The sequence below is a fragment of the Balaenoptera physalus genome, assembly GCF_965194825.1.
Source record: "Balaenoptera physalus genome assembly, chromosome: 7".
Classification (NCBI taxonomy): domain Eukaryota; kingdom Metazoa; phylum Chordata; class Mammalia; order Artiodactyla; family Balaenopteridae; genus Balaenoptera; species Balaenoptera physalus.
The window spans coordinates 117280448-117299345 of record NC_138886.1 but is presented as its reverse complement, the minus strand read 5'-3'; the positions used below and the strand labels follow the sequence as shown (position 1 = coordinate 117299345).

The 18898-nt window shown below is 40.4% G+C and overlaps 1 long non-coding RNA gene across 3 annotated transcripts in view; it reads left to right on the top strand.

The window, feature by feature from the left end:
* The window catches only part of LOC309664097, a 153404-nt gene that overhangs the window by 94254 nt on the left and 40252 nt on the right, over positions 1-18898 (top strand). The window contains exon 5 of one of the 3 annotated variants that reach the window (XR_014265589.1): positions 203-12124. The exons of the other annotated variants lie outside the window; for them this stretch is intronic. This is a non-coding gene — a long non-coding RNA (uncharacterized lncRNA). Of the gene's footprint in view, positions 1-202; positions 12125-18898 lie in introns of those variants that run through there. 3 annotated transcript variants of the gene reach the window in all.

Genomic DNA, 18898 nt, shown 5'->3' with positions numbered 1-18898 from the left:
CCTCTCACTATTGCGGCCTCTCTTGCTGCGGACCACAGGCTCCAGACACGCAGGCTCAGTAGTTGTGGCTCACGGGCCCAGTTGCTCCGCGGCATGTGGGATCTTCCCAGACCAGGGCTCGAACCCGTGTCCTCTGCATTAGCAGGCAGATTCTCAACCACTGCGCCACCAGGGAAGCCCTTCAATCTTTTTTTGACCACAGATTTTAAAACCCTAGTAAGGTAAGAGGCCTGATGTATTACTGTTCTATAGCAATTTCAAGATTTCTGGCAGAGACTTAGTGATGAGACAATGCCCTGTGTGACAAACCAAGACAAATTGTTTCTTTGAAATCTGGCTCAAAACATCAGTGTTGGTTTTTTGAAAATTTCATCAAATGCAGTTTAGGTCACTTTAAACTTATAAACAGTACCCAGAAGGAATAGTCTCATGGAAAAGAAATATAAGCCTGTAGCAATTTAATTAGCTGTTTTCACCATTGGCTTAAGAATCAACATTTACAGGTACAAATGAACTTATTTAAAAAACAGAAATAAAATCACAGATGTAGAAAACAAACTTATGGTTACCATGGGGGAAAGGGCGGTGGGAGGGATAAATCGGAAGATTGGGATTGACATATATACACTGCTATGTATAAAATAGATAACTAATAAGGACGTACTGTATAGCACAGGGAACTCTTCTCAGTACTCTGTAATGACCTATATGGGAAAAGAATCTAAAAAAGAGTGGATCTATGCATACGTATAACAGATTCACTTTGCTGTACACCTGAAACTAACACAACATTGTAAATCAACTCTACTCCAATAAAAATTTAAAAAATCAACATTTACATAGTGGGATATGCTTTTTATAAAATGTCACAAAGTAAAATAATTATGTGTCAATTAATAGTCTCGATTTCTGAAACAACTGAATGTTTCCTTTTTCCAAGTTAAAGACTTTTCAAGAAAGATTTAAATAAGTATGCAATCCCAACCAGATGTTACTGTAATCCCTCTGAAAGAATAGTCAGTAACAATTTTTTTCATTCCTGATTGCTTGTCTTGTTGACAAGACTTTTCCGAATTCTTCTTGGATCCTAAGAAACAAAAAAGGGATTGGGGGGGGCATAAAATCTGTTACTTCCTGCTATTAAGTTAGACAATTTGCTTTTGCTTTTTCAGATTTAGTTCATATACATTTTCCTAATGTGTCAGGAAAGCTGGGCTCACCTCATGGCTCTGGTTTCACCCCTAAGTGAGTGATTTTAGGGTCAATTTTTCCCATGTCTGCTCCTGGATTCTTATTTGAATCAAAACCAAGCTTTGACTTCACTTTTGGTGTTGCTGACTGCAAATTTCTAATAATCTACCTCTTCAACAAGTCTTCCCTTTTTCCTACACCTGTTGATGATATTCCCAAACATTGTTTTCTGTCCCCTCGACTTCTATTATAATGTATTTTTGTGCCATGTTCAAAGACGTCTTTCCAAAAAATAATCTTTTTTGCTACTGTTCTCCCAATCATAGCTCAAAATAATATTTCTTAATGGCTATAGGTGACTGAGTCACAAACCAAACACAGTGTCTGGAGACAAATTTCCTAAAGTGAGCTGCTGTGTTAAGAGACCCATCACCTGTTGTCTCCCTAGGTGTTACGTGGTGACAGAGAGAACAATGAAAGAAACTAGCTGTTCATCTGTTGGAGCAGGAATTTAATTATTTCATCCTCCTCACAGCCCTGTGATTAAGGGTACCCTTATTTTTCTTACATTGTAGATGAGGAAACTGAGGTGTAAGAGGTTAAACAATGTTCCTCGGATCACACAGTGAGGAACTAGCAGATCGGGGGTTTGACCTTCGGTCGTTGCCATTTTGAGGACTGTCTGTACTCTTAACTACCACGTGCATCAATCCAACCAGCACTGAGAAACATTTTCAACAGATCATAAAAAGAACTTGTGTAATGGGAAAAGTCAAAGCTCAGCTTACGTGAATGTTGGGTGAATCCTCCTGTCTTATACAGTACTGTTCAACGATGCCCCAAACGCCTCCATTGTGTCCGGAGAGAAAAGTATGACCTCCCTGGAGTTAAACTCTGGGAAACCAATAAAAAGACTTGCAAGACATTGATTTATAAAGTGGAAGTTCAAGTTACTTCTGTAAAGAGAAATATATGTCTATAGGATTACAAATATTCATCATTTGGAGAGAGTTTTTTCTTTAGCAAGGATTCACTCAGGAAATCCATTTATATGTTACAAAGCTTCTATAATCAGAAAAAAGAAACAATGTTCATAATGGATTTTTCTTTAAATACTGTAGCTGAATGATTGTTATGGGCTGACTTGTGTCCCCCCGCCCCCAGATTCCTGTGTAGAAGCCTAATCCCCCAGTACCTCAGAATGTGACTGTATTTGGAGATAGGCCCTTTAAAGAGGTAATGAAGGTGAATGAGGTCGTATGGTAGGCACTAATCCAATAGGACTGGCCTCCTTATAAGAAGAAGAGATTAGGACACAGACACACGTGGAAAAGATGATGTGAGGACACAGAGAGAAGGTGGCCACGTGTAAGCCAAAGAGAGAGAGTCAAATTGCACATAACTTGATCTGGCACTTCCAGCCTCGAGATCCATGAGAAATAAATTTCTGTTGTTTAAGCTACTCAATCTGTGGTGTTTTGTTATGACAGCTAATATGATTAAATATTTTATTGTAGAATGATTTCCATTTTACTAAACAATATTGCAAAGTTAGAGTTTACCGTCTCTCAACAGCCCTGAGGATGTCCTGAATGACTTTTTTTTTTAAAGCTTAATTTATTCAATTATTTATGCTTGTGTGTATATCATAGGTATAGCTAGCTTATATATACAAGTGAGATGAATGACAGCAATGATACCAGGGATGGGAGCGAGGAATAAGGATTACTTTTTTTTTAAGATTTTAATTTAATTAATTAATTTATTTTTGGCTGCATTGGGTCTTCGTTGCTGCACACAGGCTTTCTCTAGTTGTGGCTAGTGGGGGCTGCTCTTTGTTGCGGTGCGCAGGCCTCTCGTTGCAGTGGCTTCTCTTGTTGCAGATCACAGGCTTCAGTAGTTATGGCACGTGGGCTCAGTAGTTGTGGCTTGCGGGCTCTAGAGCACAGGCTCAGTAGTTGTGGCGCACGGGCTTAATTGCTCAGTGGCATGTGGGATCTTCCCGGACCAGGGCTCGAACCCATGTCCCCTGCACAGGCAGGTGGATTCGTATCCACTGCACCACCAGGGAAGTCCCCTGAATGACTTTTAATCTGCTTCCTAGACTCTGTAATTGCTTGTCTTTTACATTTTCGCCAGTAATAAATTATATTATTGCTTAATTATAGTGATTAAATTTGGTAAACACTCTAGGCCAGCACTGAACAGTTAAAATATAATGTGAACCATTAACGCTCACAGTATTAAAGTTTCTAGTAGCCACATTAAAAAGTAAAAAGAGGCAGGTGAAGTTAATTTTTATATGACTGTATAGTCATATATATTATATCATATATATATTAATATTATATATGATATAGTCCAAATAGAATCCATTCAACATGCAGTCAGCATAAAATTATCATTATTTTTTTAAACAGTAATACAATATTCAAATTTATTCAGAACTTTTTCAAAGCATCACAAAAATATGTTCACCAAATCTCTACACAATATTTCTGTTTTCTGCCTGTTACATTTAAGGTCAATTTTTTTTTTTTAAACTTTAGAAATGTGTGCTTATTTTATTTTATTATTAGTTGTCCATTTTATACATATTAGTGTATATATGTCAATCCCAATCTCCCAATTCATCACACCACCACCACCATTAATAAAATTATTAATGAGACCTTTTACATTCGTTTTTTTTCCATCCTAAGTCTTCACACTCAGGGAGCTCCCTCACCTCCTCCCTCACCCAGAATTCCCTCACACGGACAAAAAAAAAAAAAAAAAAAAAAAAAACTCTTCCGATTTTACTCTTAGAGTGTAATAGGGTAGGCGGTCAGCAAGCAGCCTTTAGTGGTCTTGCTCAGCCATTGGTCTGGCATCGCACTGGGCCCCGCCCCCTCCCCTTCCTCTGTATAAAAGGAGCCCGAATTCAGAGTGAGGGAAGATGGTTCTTTGACACACCTGTCTACCATCTTCTCAGTCTGCGGGCTTTCCGATTAAAGTCGTTCTTCCTTGCCCCAACGCCTCCTCTCCCGATTTATTGGCCTGCATTTGATGAGAAGAGTGAGCTTGGGCTCAAGGTCAAGAGCAGATCTCATTTTGGACCACATTTCAAATGCTCAGTAGTCAGTGTGGCTAGTGGATGGGACAGCTTTAGACCAACTGTTGAGAATTTCAGAGACACCTTTCTCCGAAAGCAGTGTATTATATTTGCACATCTTTTTAAGGCAGTGCTTCTGCAGGTGCCTGAGGTTACCTGTGGTATGTTGGGTTTTTTTCAGTTTCAATTTCAGAATGCGATGTGCTCTTACATGAGAGCATACACTTGGAGTTCGGTGTACAGATTCCTACGGACAAAATGCAATAGGAGGAAGCCATCACCAAAGTTCCAATCAGGCTACGTTTTCCTAGGAGGGGTTACTGGAAACATTCCATTCTCTTCAGTAAATATTTATGAAATTGCCCACTACAAGCGAGGTATTAAGAGAGAAAATATGTAAGAGAGAAAACTCGTTAGTTTTCAAATTGAGTTATCTTAAATATTGAAACTCTGTAAATGGATTAAAGGGGAAAATGCTTCCCTTTGTGGTTTTTTCCTCTGTTCTCTCATACACGATCTCATATATCCCTTCATAATCTTGGGAGCTTTATACAAATGAGTCAGCTGAAGCTTGGAGGTTTTAAGTAAATTTTCCAAGATCACTTTGTTCACAACTGGTGATGTCGCTCATCCATATTTGATTTTAAAAGATTCGTGAGATGGTTAAATCTTATTCCAGTGCGTGTTTTCTATTTGAGAAATTTCAAAGTAACGTGACGTGTGTATGAATTTTACAGAAACCATTAAGCCTCGCTCTCAAGGGCACGGATTTTGAAGTAGGCTGGACTCAAGTTCAAGTTCCTCCTCTTCCACTTAGAAGTTTTTTTATTTTTTAAACCTTATTTAAACCCCAGAAGCCTGTTTCCTCTTTTAGAAAATGGGCATTGTAATAGTTCCTATCTCGTAGGGTTGTATTAGGGCTGAGTGAGCTAATGCAGGGAAAGTACACCGTGCCAGGCTTGGGCTAATGACTCACCAAATGTTAGCTGCTTGTTCTTTTTTTTATCATAAGCAGTGACAGGCCTGGTACATGTTAACTCTTTCAATTTACAGGAATTTTCTCCACTACTCATATACATTATATATTTATATACAAAATTTGATTAAGCAGAGACGCCTGGAGTACTTTTCCATAATTAACCGCTCAAACCATCTTAGAGAATGAGAACAGCCCTCTGACACAGACCTGACATTCACCAACAGCTGGTGCAGAGGACAGTGCTGATGTCCTTCTACCTACGAACTAAGAGTTTTATCCGACAGAGGTGGTGACCCTGATTTCTCTCTGAAAGATACCTGAATGCCAGCCAATGCTGCTTTAGGATCTGACACACCACCTGACCCATCTAAATGCAGATAGAGGAATAAGGTTTTTCAAAGGTCACATTGAAGCCATTCAAAGTGTTTTACGTGTTTTTGCTATGGCTGAAGATTGTATTAAGACAACTGTAACAAAAACAACAAAAATCGAAATGAACCGATGAACAAAAATAGAAAAGAAAGGGAAAAGAGAGCTTCTGTCCAGGATTGAAATTCTTCCACTCGTCAGTCTTAACCTTTTTGATAATTATATCATGTGTAGCAGCAAAGAAACAAAAGGGGATAAAGGTCTTAGGATTTATATTGATAAACTACGTGTGGTGCTCAAAAATGGCATGGAATATCTTGTTTAAGCTGTAAAAATATATTAGCGTGTCATGTTATCGTCATAAATTCTTCTCACACGTAGGGTGGGTGGAGTTCCCAAACCCCAAGGCACATCACCAATTTGGCCGGTCACTGCAATTCATCAATTGTTTTGTCACAAATTTGCAGGCATACAGTTGGGACTGAGGTATTATGATTCTAGAGGGTTTGATAATAGGTGAATTATTAGCTGTTGGGGACAGATTTGTTTCAGAGCCTTTCTGTGGCAGTCTCTCATATAGGAAGGCTATCATTCTCATGGAATTTGCTCCCTCAGACTTAAACAGATTCTGACTAGAGCTTGTAATTTTTTTCCCAGTAAAATTTCATTAGTGGTTAATCACGAAGGGTAGAGCTTTCCGGAAGTTCAGCAAGTGTGTTGAGAGTTCAAACATGTCAAATTTTAATCAGTCTCACGATGGAACAACCTTGGAGATTCTTTGTCACCATGTTTACACACACTTGTATTCCGTTCTTCCATGTATGATCACATGTTGAACTTGAGATTTGAACCTTTTTGGAAAACAAAAAGACTTTTAGAGCTTATTTCTTCTTAGGCTGAGCAATTTTACTTTTTGGTCTTTGAGTATTTCAACAGCATCTAACTTAGATAAGGATGCAAGAAGTTAAATGCTTTTTGTGGATGTTACAGATCAAGCCACATCAACCCAAAGTGTGCTTAAGCCTCTTCATTCCTTTCTAAAAGCTTCTCAAAGAAGCCACATGAGTCAGGGCAGATTAAGCAGTATCATCTCTACCTCCAAAGGTGTATACATTTGTGGGAAACTGAAAGGAGATAAGCCACAAAGGAATGTAATAAAGTTCTCAATAAATTCTCAAAGCTCCAAATTTCTATTTTAGAAGAGTTTCTTTATATTTAGGTAATTATTTTAGTTCACGCGTTGTCATCAACTCCAAACTTAGCTTGACTGCTAAAATATTATTAATTGCTCATATTTTTTTCAGTGGGGGTCGGAAGATATGCAAATAACGAAGGGTTTCCAAAAAAGTCAACACAAAATATAGTTAAATTGGAAGAATTAGATAATGAAACACATAATTTAAATTATGCTGAATCCAAAGTTTTGGCTAGGAATACAACGCTGTCAGACTTTTGTGCTGTTTTTCCTGTTTTACTGAAGACTGGGTTCACCTGAAAACCGCATCTATATTTTCCTAACTGGAGGACAGAAGGAGAATATCAGACGTGAATTAAAGAAGGAGAAATGGTCACCTGGGCAGCAGAAGTCCCAAGTGGCAGTTGCATCTACAGCAAACATTCTCGAATACTGAAGTAGATCTAGAATACTACTAAAGCGTTTTATCTTTTTGCTGTGTTGGAATATTTTTTTGGGTGAGGGGCATTTCTGTTTCAGCAAAGAATTATGAGGCTGAATTACTGGGAGTGCGATTTGGGGCCTGAAAGATATTTGATTATGCACTATTGAGGGCTAATAATTAAAATGAGGTATGAGTCACAGACACTATGTATTCAAAAGTTATGTGAATTATTTCTAAGTTATTTTGAACCCTTTTGTCAGCCCTATACCTCTCATGCCATTTTAGAGAGCCCTTGGCTGAGGGCAGACTCAGTCTTAGATTATCTTATTTAAAATGCATTATGAGGGACTTCCCTGGCGGTCCAGTGGTTAAGACTTTGCCTTCCAATGCAGGGGGTGCGGATTTGATCCCTGGTCGGGAGTTAAGATCCCACATGCCTCACGGCCAAAAAACCAAAACATAAAACAGAAGCAATATAGTAATGAATTCAATAAAGACTTTAAAAATGGTCCACATCAGGGGCTTCCCTGGTGGTGCAGTGGTTAAGAATCTGCCTGCCAATGCAGGGGACACAGGTTCGATCCCTGGTCCAGAAAGATCCCATATGCTGTGGAGCAAATAAGCCCATGTGCCATAACGACTGAGCCTGTGCTCTAGAGCCCATGAGCCACAACTACTGAGCCCACATGCCGCAACTACTGAAGTCCGTGTGCCTAGAGACCGTGCTCTGCAACAAGAGAAACCACTGCAATGAGAAGCCTGTGCACCACAACAAAGAGTAGACCCTGCTCGCCACAACTAGAGAAATCCTGCTCACAGCAGCGAACACCCAACACAGCCAAAATAAATAAATAAATAAATAAATAAATAAATAACTTAAAAAAAAATAATCAATAAAAGAAATGGTTCACATAAAAAAAAATCTTTAAAAAAAATAAAATGCATTATGAGGGATACAAAAGAAATCTAAATTGTAGATTATATTCTGGAAACTTACAGACTATTTTGGGAAAGCAGCACTCACTCATAAGAGTAGAAAGAGGGAGAAGACCAGTGAGGGTTGAGGTGCTACAGAGTGACTGCACTTGGATGGCAATGAACAGGGAGGGTGATAATCCAGGCCTGCACGGGATGGTGGGGCAAGCTGACTAAATGTTGAGGTTGAGATGTATCTGGTATGAGGAACTGGAAGGCCTTCTCCCTCTTACCTATTTGTTTAACTCAGTTGCTCATTCAAAATGTGTGTTGGGCCTGGACAGTGGGCTGGGTGCCTTGGAAGGGAGCATAGCGCTGAGGACAGCAGGTGTGGTTGTTACCTCCAGAAAGTTTAGGGTCCAGCGGCTGCAGGCAGACATGTGGAAACAAACAAATGCATCTAACAGCAAACCGTGGTGAACAATAGTTAAGAAAAGCAAGATGCTGTGAGAAAGATTGTGGGTTGGGGAATGAAGATCTGAAGAAGAGGCACTTAGGCTGAGATTTGTAGGATCTATTTATTAAGATATAAAGACACACTTCTTCCATGAGATTTGCTAGAATTAGATAGAATTCTCTACTGAATTGTTCTTATATAATCATGTGTGTGATAGATGAAATAAAGACATACTTACGGCATGCTCATTTAATTCAGCAAGTGTATCAGTCAGGGGCCCAGCAAGAAACAGATGCTATGTGTAACATGGAGAACTTCAAGAGGGTTTGATACATTGTACAAAGCTGTGGGGAGGGATAATGCAGTACTCCCAGGACCATTCATAGCAGAGCCATCACAATTCCTAGACCCAAAGAGACAGGTGGGTGGCATGGTTACTAAGATCTTCAGGGAGAAAGCAGTAAGGAGAGGGGCAGTGACCTCGGTCGAGGGACACAGCAGCCTGAGGTGACCCCCCCATCCCCAGTGCCCAATCCTATTCCTTCTGCTCTCCTGGTAGGTCCCCTTCCGCTGGCCTCAACTAGAAGTCAGAAGACCATGACTTCCACACAGGTCGGCCTCCCAGTATAGAGATCAAGGTCCAGAAGGTGGAGCCTAGATCTGGTATGGTGGTGGTGGGGGGGTGGGGCACAGACAGAAGATAGCTCACACGGCAAGTCTACACAAAGAAACTCCTGTGGGCAAAGCTCAGAGGTGGGGATGCAGAAGAAATAGAAGCCCTGTGAAAAGATTTATGAAGATTTGTTCTGTTGTGAATTCATTTGTGGGGGGGTGTGGTGTGATTTATCAGAATCAAAAACACTGCTGTCTAGATACCATTACAGTAGACCTTTCTTGTACGATTTCTCCTGTGTGGAAATTCAGACTTCTCTCCTAGGGGCTGCGTTTCCTCTATAGTGTCTATCATAATATTATCCGAACCATGTTGGAAAGTTACGCTGCATGTGACACAATGTCCCGGGGAGTCTCACAACCCAGTCCCCTTGTAACCAGGGTCACGCAGGCACTTATAGCACATTCTTTTCTTTTTAAATTATTATTATTTATTTTTCTGTTTTAGCCGCGCCATGTGGGATCTTAGTTCCCCGACCAGGAATCGAACCCTGCATTGGAAGCTCGGAGTCTTAACCACTGGACCACCAGGGAAGTCCTACAGCGCATTCTTACAAGGTCACCTTTTCTGCTCTTTCTTGGGGAAGCTTTGCAGTTTTTTTTTTTTTCTCAGCAAGGCTAGGGATGTGGCAGAGCAAGGAGGCAGGAACTGAAACGTGCTGATAATAGCAGCTGACTTTGTACACGGAGATTCCTGGAAGAGGAAGGAAAGGCTGCATTCTCCAAGCAGCCCCAATTCCCTTTGCCACTTTGGTTTCAAACCCTGCAGGAAAAAGACAGCTCTGAAAATTGACAAGCCATCACTTGCTCATCATTACATGGTCACACGGGAAGCAGCGAGCACGCAAGCCTACGGGGTCACCGGTGGGTCTGGAAATCTTTGTAATTTTATAGGGAGGGTCACCACTGGCGGCAGGTGGCGTGATGGGACGCTGACAGTTTACTCCTTCACCAGGAAGGATGCTCAGCAGTTGTGTTAAATGATGATATACGTGTGTACAGGATACACTTCCGTTACAAAATTTTCCCCAAACGTGAGAATCTCAGTTAATTCTTGCCGTGGTCCTGCGGGTCAGGCTGGGCGAGTCCTGCTAAGTCCCATCTCGGATGAGAAATTGCGTCTCAGAGGCCGGCTGGCCCGTCAGCGTCATGCAGTTGAGAAGTGGCAGAGGTGCTGGAAACTAATTCCAATTAAAAAAAAAAAAAAAAAAAATCACAGCAGTTTCCAGTGGAAGATTTCAAAGCAGAGAACATCTAGGACTCTTACTGTTCTCGGAAAATTCGAGAGTGTTGGGATAGTCAGGAGCTTTTCTTTTGTTTATAAATGTGTCCAGTGAAAAGAGAACTGTGGTTGGAAGGAAAATTCCACTCTGTTTGAACGGCTGTTCAAATAGCTCCTTCCTGGTTGTTTCCCTCTTGAGAATACCGGCAACTGGCCTGGAAGCTGTTTGAGGACAGTCTCAGGCCGTTTTCCCTCTTGCTGTCACAAGTGTTTACTCAGTACAGTGGAACTCATTCCAGTGCTTTGAACAGTTTTAAAAAATCTCCTTTGGCTGCTAGATGGAGAAGAGACATTGGATGAGATGGAGGCAGGAGAGGCCACCTGGAAGGCTGGTGCCCTCATCTCAGTGAGGGAGGATGGTGTTTGGACCGAAGGGTAGCAGAGGGGGTGGTAAGAAGTATATTTTCGTATTTTGAAAGCACAGCCAGCAGGACTTCCTGACGGTTTAGACGTGAGTTGTGAGAAAAGAGAGGCGTCAAGAATCAAGACAAGTGTTTTGGCCTGAGGGTCTGAAGGGAGAGAGGGGCCACCAGCGAAGATGGGGAGGTGGGAGGAGAAGCCAATGTGGACGGATGGTCAAGAGTCCAGTTCTGGAAATGTGGAACTCGACACGCCTGTTACACATTTGTATTAGTTGGTTTTCTTCCTCCCTCCCTCCCTTCCTTCTTTCCTTCCTTCTTTTTTTTCTTTCTTCATTTTCTCCATTTGTTCTTTTATAATGTCAAATTAAGGCAAGACACATCGAATTTCTATTTAATATAGTTTATTTCACTTTTCTAGCTTCCAAATAGTCACCTGCAAGAGGGGAAAAAAGAAATCAGAAACAAGTACTCTTACTATTTTTTAAAAATTTATTTATTTTTGGCTGGGGGGAGGGGCAATATAGGGGAAGGGGGTTAAGAGGTACAAAGTACTATGTATAATATAAGTAAGCTACAAGGATGTATTATACAACATGGGGAATATAGCCCATATTTTATAATAACTATAAATGGAATATAACTTTAAAAAACTGTGAATCACTATATTGTACACTTGTAACTTATATAATATTGTACAACAACTATACTTCAATTAAAAAAAAAAAGAAAAAAAACAGGAAATACAACTCCATTATGGACTGGCTTTTTTCTTCCTATTTGTGATGGTCTCCTCCCTAACTTCCCTATCTAAAACAAGTCTTTTAAGATCCATCTCAAATTGCTACTCAGTGAAGCCAGCCTGAGAACTTCCACTCTCATCAAAGTCTACTTCCTGGGCAGCCATGCACTTAATAGCTGTATCATTGATTTAGACACAATTATTGTGGAACTGATCACATGCAGCTTAGCACAGTGTTACATAGCATTTAAAATTTTTCTGTGCATGTAATTCTTCGCTCTCCAGTAAGTTTCTAAGGTGTCTGACAGTAGCTAGGTCGTGCCGTTTTGTTCTGGGTGCAATGTATTTTTTTGTTGAACGAAATAATTTATTCATTTATTCAAGCTCACTAAAAGCCAGGAGCTGTGCTGAGTATTGGCATACACCAAGCTTTATCTGTTATTTATTAATTCAACACATTTTTGAGTGTCTAACATCTGCCAGGTAATTGAGATACAGGAATAAAGAAAATTAAATTTCTAGTTTTGTGGACCTTACATCTTAGAAGTGGGGGCAGAGCATAAAGAATAACCAATATGTACATATTCTCAGGTACTGATAAGGGCTGTGAAGAAAATGAAACACGATGGGGTGATAGGGAGGGATGGAGGGTGAGTGTCGGGGTGTCTGGGGGAAGATGGTGAGGAAGGGTCTCTCTTAGCAGATGGCATTTGAGCAGAGGACTGAGTGAAGTCAGGGGCTGGGACAAGCAAACATCTGCCTGGCGAGAGCTCCTGGCAGAGGGGAGGGCAGGTTCAAGTGCCCGTGATAGGGGTGCCCGTGGCATGACTTGGCACAGTGAGAAGGTCACTGTAGCTAAGAGACCCTGAGTGATGGGGGATGGGGGGTGGGGGACTCCCAGGAGGTGAGGTCAGGGGGCAGGCAGGGCCAGCTTATGGTGGGCTTTAAAGGATTTAATTCCACACAGGAAGGGAAGATGGTGGGAGGTTTTGAGACCACTGACATAGTCTGATTTATGATGAATGAGACGAACGAGAAAGATCCCGGAACTGTTCTAAGGAAACTGAAAATCTATTATTCAGAGTTCTACTATGCAAACATCCATAGCCATTTTTATTAAACTATGAAATAAAAAAAAAGAAATTTACTAAAAATTTAAAAATTCTAGCTATGTATATGGTATTAAGTAGGGTGTATATATAAGTGGGTAATTGTGGGAAGTAGCAAATAGTAAACTTAAGTCGAAAATTATAGCCTCCAAAGTTATAAAGGTGAGGAATGTAGCATTTACAAACTGAAAACTCCAGTCCAAGAAATGCAACGTATTCATTTGAGAAATGAAAGGTGTGGTGATTTTTTTTTACTTCTATATTTGTACATCTCAAAATATCAAGGTATGATTTAAATACTCTATGTAATAATATAAATTTCTATTATTTGAGTTGTGGGACCCAAGGAATATTAATAAATATTTGCAGCACTCGTTTGCCTCAAATAAGGGCACAGTGATTAGTTAAGTGGATCTGAGGGGCTGTGAAATAGAAACAATTATATGATCTTAAGGTATTAAACAATCAAAACTATTTTTTTTTTCTGCCCACAGATGAGAGCTTAGCACTGTAATTAAGGGATCTGGGCTGTGATATTAATTTTGACACTGATGTGATAGGCTACTTGGAGCAAGAAGGAATGACGGAGGAAACAGCCAATGCTTATTGAGTGCTCTCTTTGTCCGGGAACTCTGTGAGCTACGTGCTTTGTGTGGGTGTTTTCTTGCCAGAGTTCTGAACCAAATGAGAGAGAAAACAAAACTGGTCACAGGGAGAGCCAAACATCACCTTTACGACAAATGAAGCTGTTACCAGACAATGTGGCAACAACAGGCTTCAAGCAGCAAACCCTGGAATTAGATGGATTTCTGCATCCAGATTTTCCACGGAAGGGTAACCTAAGATGAGTATTTAGAGCAGGGCAGAAGTTGAGTGTTCTGTGGGCAGCTGATCCCAGGATAAAGGGAGAGAAACGATCTGTTCTACCTCCTCTTCCAAAGGGGGTACTCAGGGGTATTTGAGGAAATCCTCTCTTCACTGAAATTACAGAAATAGACAAGAACTGTTCTTCCTGGTAATGAATGTATTAGCTCATTTAATTCTCACAGAAACCCTACAGAGTGGGTATTATCATAATTTTACTACACAGAAACAAAGGCACAGAGAGGTGAAGTAAATTGCCAAACGTCTCACAGCCCCGGCAATGATGGAAGCAGACTTGAACGCTGGCAGTTTGGTCCTAGAATTCTCACCAATCCTGCTTCTCTCATCGTTTTTAGCTGAGCTTTCTTATCTGAAAAATGAAGGGATTAGGCTAGAAACATCTCTGAGAATTCCTTTCAACCTTAAAACGCTTTAATATGCCTTTAGGTTTACTGCAGACATATCTGGGTGTGTGCACTATTTTAAACTCCTCAGGCAAGGGAGAATATGGAACAACATTATATACAACTTAGAATGTTATTCTGATGAAAAGTCTCAGTAGGTAATTGTAACCCAATTCTCTTTTCAATGTGGAAAACTTAACAGTTTAAAAAGGAGCAGACAGATGGAATTTTGCTAATGTGTCCAAGAAGGAAATATGATTTCACATGCATATTATATGCAAGTTTATGAATGCAGTCATAGTGTCTGGAACCGAGGTAGGAAACTGTGATGAAAATCAGTGAAGTAAAATATCAAAATAAAACATTGCATGACAACTCCTAATGGGGAGCAATGCTGGTGCCTTTAATAAAACTTGGGAGTATTAATGTGAGATGTAAGTGGCTGAAGGATTCTGAATTTCCCCGGCAATATTCACATGTCACAAAATGAATGTTAGCTGGCAACAATTCAAGAAGCGACACACTTAACATACCGCTGTTGAGATGCCCACGTTATGATCACTCACGGTAAATTGTGACATTTTACTTTTTGTTAAATTAAGTAGACCCTTGTTTATAATTTCCTAAGAACTTGTTGAAAACAAAGATTTAGGATTATAATCTCAACTAAGGATGGAATGTGAGACTTAGGTAACAAGCTCACCTTTGTATATTTGAGAGGGTACAGGCATTATCAACATATTTCAATGTCTTCCTGGCAGCAGAGAATTTACTCCACATTTAAATCCACCCTGGACATTTTGGAATACTGTTTTTGATTGAAGATTTAAAAAAAAATCACCTTGAATTAATAAGCTTCTAAAAATGGCTTCAAACCAATGTAAGTTCTAATTATGTAATTAATAGTTCAAATAACTTCAATTTTGGTGTCAAATTAATTTGGTAGTTGGCAAGTGTCAGATACCTTTATTCAATGCAATACATTTAAATTCCAGCTGATGTGCTTTCTTCTCTTCTCTACCAAAAAAAAAAAAAAATCAAAAGTATGGCATTTCCTTTACTAATTAAATAATATATCTTTGAAGAGTGTGACTTTAAAAAAAAAAAGCATTTTCTTTCTTCAGGGGTTGCTTTGGTATTATGTATAACTACAGTTATAATTCTCAGCTTATAGCTACTCTCCTCTTAATAGTATTATTTTCCAGAATTCTTCTGGCACCTCAGGGGGTCTTTCCAAAGACTTTTCTTTTCTTTTTGGTTAAAAAGATGTTTTATTTGCCTGCTGGAACTTTATGTACACTTGCTCTTTCCCAAGTGTGTGTGTGTGTTTTGAAATTATGTCTTTACGACTATGGTATGAATAGTATGTTACGATTCTTGATTTCCATAAAGAGTCTAAGCATAAGAATGATTTTTTAATGATACAATTTAATCTACATATACATTATAAATTACTTCTAATAATATGTTTACTTTATTGACTAACATCTCAGGATAGAGGACACAAATTAGTAAGGAGTAGAGCTGGCACATTAAAAAGAGAAATGAAAAATGCCTATACTCTGGAGCAGAGTGGTTTAATAAAACAAATAGAAAAAGAACCAGAATCTTTTTTCCTCAGTGCATATTACAAAGTGTAATAAAGTCTCTAAATGTGTAGCATAGGGTAAACTAAAACTACGTTATTTGACTCCTAATAAACTATGTCGATGACTTGTTACAAACAAATGAATAGTAAAGAGTAAATATGAATGTATAAATACGTTGACACGTAGTCAAAAAATTCTAATAATGTCCAGGGTGTAGTGACCACGGAGATGCCAGGGGAGGGGAGGCTGAGTAGTGAGGTCTCATCTGCTGCTTATTTTGAGAACAGGGACTTGGAGCGCTTGTGAAATATTCTCTTGTGATTCCTCCAGCTATAAATAGCTTGCTTTGGGTCTGATGGCGTCTAATCAGTGAATAATGATTGCCGACCAGGCCACAGTTAGCAACAGCAACAACAGTAGCATTTATGGGGCTTTAATCCTCATAACAACCCAGTGAAGTAAGGATTATAATTACCTTCATTTTACCCACAAGCAAGCCAACCTCAGAGAGTTTAGGTCACTTGCCAAAGACCATCAAGCAAGGCAAATATCACTGATATTTATTGTGTTCCTGCTACGTTCTAGGCACTGGTCTTGAGGACAGAACAGAAGAAAAGGCAGCCTGTGCTCTCAATTCCTGTCTAGTCTCCTGGGGGAAACAGATGAACTCCCAGGCAACTACAGCATAGAGAGCTAAGAGCTAATGCATGCAGTGCTGCAATGGTGTGCCGTGAGATACAGAACACATTCCTAGGGGGCCAGGGAGACTTCTGTAGGCAGAAAGTAACAGAGCATGATACGACACAGGAAACTGCTGCTCTCTCTGCAAATGTACTGCCAGAATCCACCTTACATTTACTTTCAGGGCTGTGTTTAGGAGGGTACTTATCTATCGTGCCAAAGAAAATATATACTTGAGAAAAGCACTGAATAGTTTTGCCATAGCCAGTTGTTTATAAGATCAGATTATCATTTATACACTCTCAGCTTTAATATAAGACATTTTAGCTGCTGGAAAGTGTTTTGTCATTTAGAAGTGTTTCAACATTTAGAAGGTCAGCATTACATGTACTTTCCCGTCACATGGAATGATCACATGAATTTATAGCATCGGCAGAGCCATCTGTAGATCTGACCAGATTTATGAATGAAATGCATGACATTCTCGGTCATTCACTGAAGCTCTAGCAGTGGGAGTAAAAACCAGGATATTGTCTGCCCAGCATCTCTTTTCTAGGAACTTCCCCTTCCCCCAAGTCACCTGGTTGCTACGGGTGCCACCATGTTTGTAAATGTGACCATTGATTGGTTTAGGGTGGGAAGAAGAGTCCAGCTGGGCTAATCATATTATCCTACTATTTGGTCTCATGGATTAGGCTTGGTTAGTCAGAGTCTACCCTGTTTCCACCCCAGATGGGTGGATTGCAAGTCAGTTCTGGCATCAACTACCTGGAGTTAACATCAGACTCCCCAGGTTAAGGGCTCTCACCTCAGACACCAGCTGCAGGTGGGCTACCCAGGTCACCTGCACTTCTGACTGACCTACTATAAATTTGGGGGTTCCTATGACCCCCTCAGTTTCCGTAATTTGACAGAAAATCTCTCAGAACTCAAGGAAGTGCTATACTCACGATTACAGTTCTATTATAAAGGACACAACTCAGGAACAGCTGAATGAAATGTTGCACAGGGCAAGGTCTGGGATGGTCTCAGACACAGAGCTCTGTCCCTGAGGCGCTTCAGGGTACCTCACTCTCCTGGCACAGTGATGTGTTCACCAACCAGGAAGAGCCTTGGTATGCAGAGTTTTTGTTGGCATATCATTGAGTAGACACGATTGGTTGGCCGTGTGACTGTACTCAATCTGCAGCCCCTACCCTCTCCCTGGAGGTTCCAACCCTCTAGCCACATGCCTGGTCTTTCTGATGACCAGCTTCCATCCTGAAGCTACCTGGGTACCAGCCATGAGTCACTTCATTAACATAACAAAGGGACTTACCGCTCAGAAAATTCCAATGGTTTTTGAATCTCTGAGCCAGGAACCAGAGACAAAGAGCAGATATATTCTTTATTCTATCACAGAGTCCATCTTTGGAAATTCTTTTCCTAGAACTGAGTAAGAGAACTCATTTTTTTTAGATTTCAGTACTGTGATACATAAAGCATGTTGACCACCATGTTTCCCACTAGAAAAACAGAAGCCAATGTGTAGAGAAAAAAGGAGAAATGAAGAAGATGCACAGAGAGGAGAAGAGAGGAATGGGGGAGAGAGTGAGCCCTTAGAGATTGGAGTCCCTTTTCCAACTCTTTCCTGTCCTTGCTTTCTGTGACATGTCACATTATCTTTACCAAATACCCTTTCCTTCTTCTGACTTCATCCAACTCTAGAAGAGTTTCTCAAACCACTAACTGAGCATCTATGGGTGGAGTGAGCAGGTGAACATTTATAATTAAAAGACATTGAGCTACGGGTGGGATTTATATTCACTTACTACGTGCTGCTTAGAAGGTCCCTTCTTTGCCTTGGACAAATGCCCATCTTGTTACTCTTCAGAATGAACAGGTGTCGGTGTTTGGGGAGAGCTGTCTACCCATGGTCAGATGGTTCCTTCCATGCTCTGAAGCAGGTATCTGGCAGTAAAAACAGCTCTCTCTTTATAAGATGCTCCTGCAGCAGCTACAGCAGAGTTGGAACCAGCAACTCAGCTCTGGTTTTTGCTCTTGCTGACCTTCTCCTGTTGCCCTGGATACATACAAGTTCTTTGTGCGGTCCCACAGTTGTCACTTGGGAACCTTAAGTGTGGAAAACATTCAAGCTCTTAGGAAGACTAGAGAATGTATTATTTGACTCTGGGCTTTGCACTTCCTCCTAAAGGGTCCGTGAGAGTGTTATCAGTGTGTGGAACATATTTGCCTCGCCTGGGGGCTTTTGCATGTGCCAGTGTCTCTGCCTGGAACACTCCTCCCAGATCTGTCTGCGGGACCTGTGTCCTTCTCAGCACCGTCTTACCTTTTGCTTAAGTGCAAACTCCTTAGTGATGCCCCCCTGACTCCTGGTCAGGGTGGTTCCCACTCATCATTCTCTGTCCCTTTATCCTGCCTATTTCGGTTTTTAGCACTTAACTTCTGGCATATTGAACATTTATTTGTTCACTTGTTTGTTGTCTGCTCCTTTAGAACATAAGATTTTATGAAAGAGGGACTTTGTCTATTTTGTTCATTGTTTTATCCCAGCACACAGAGGAGTGCCAGG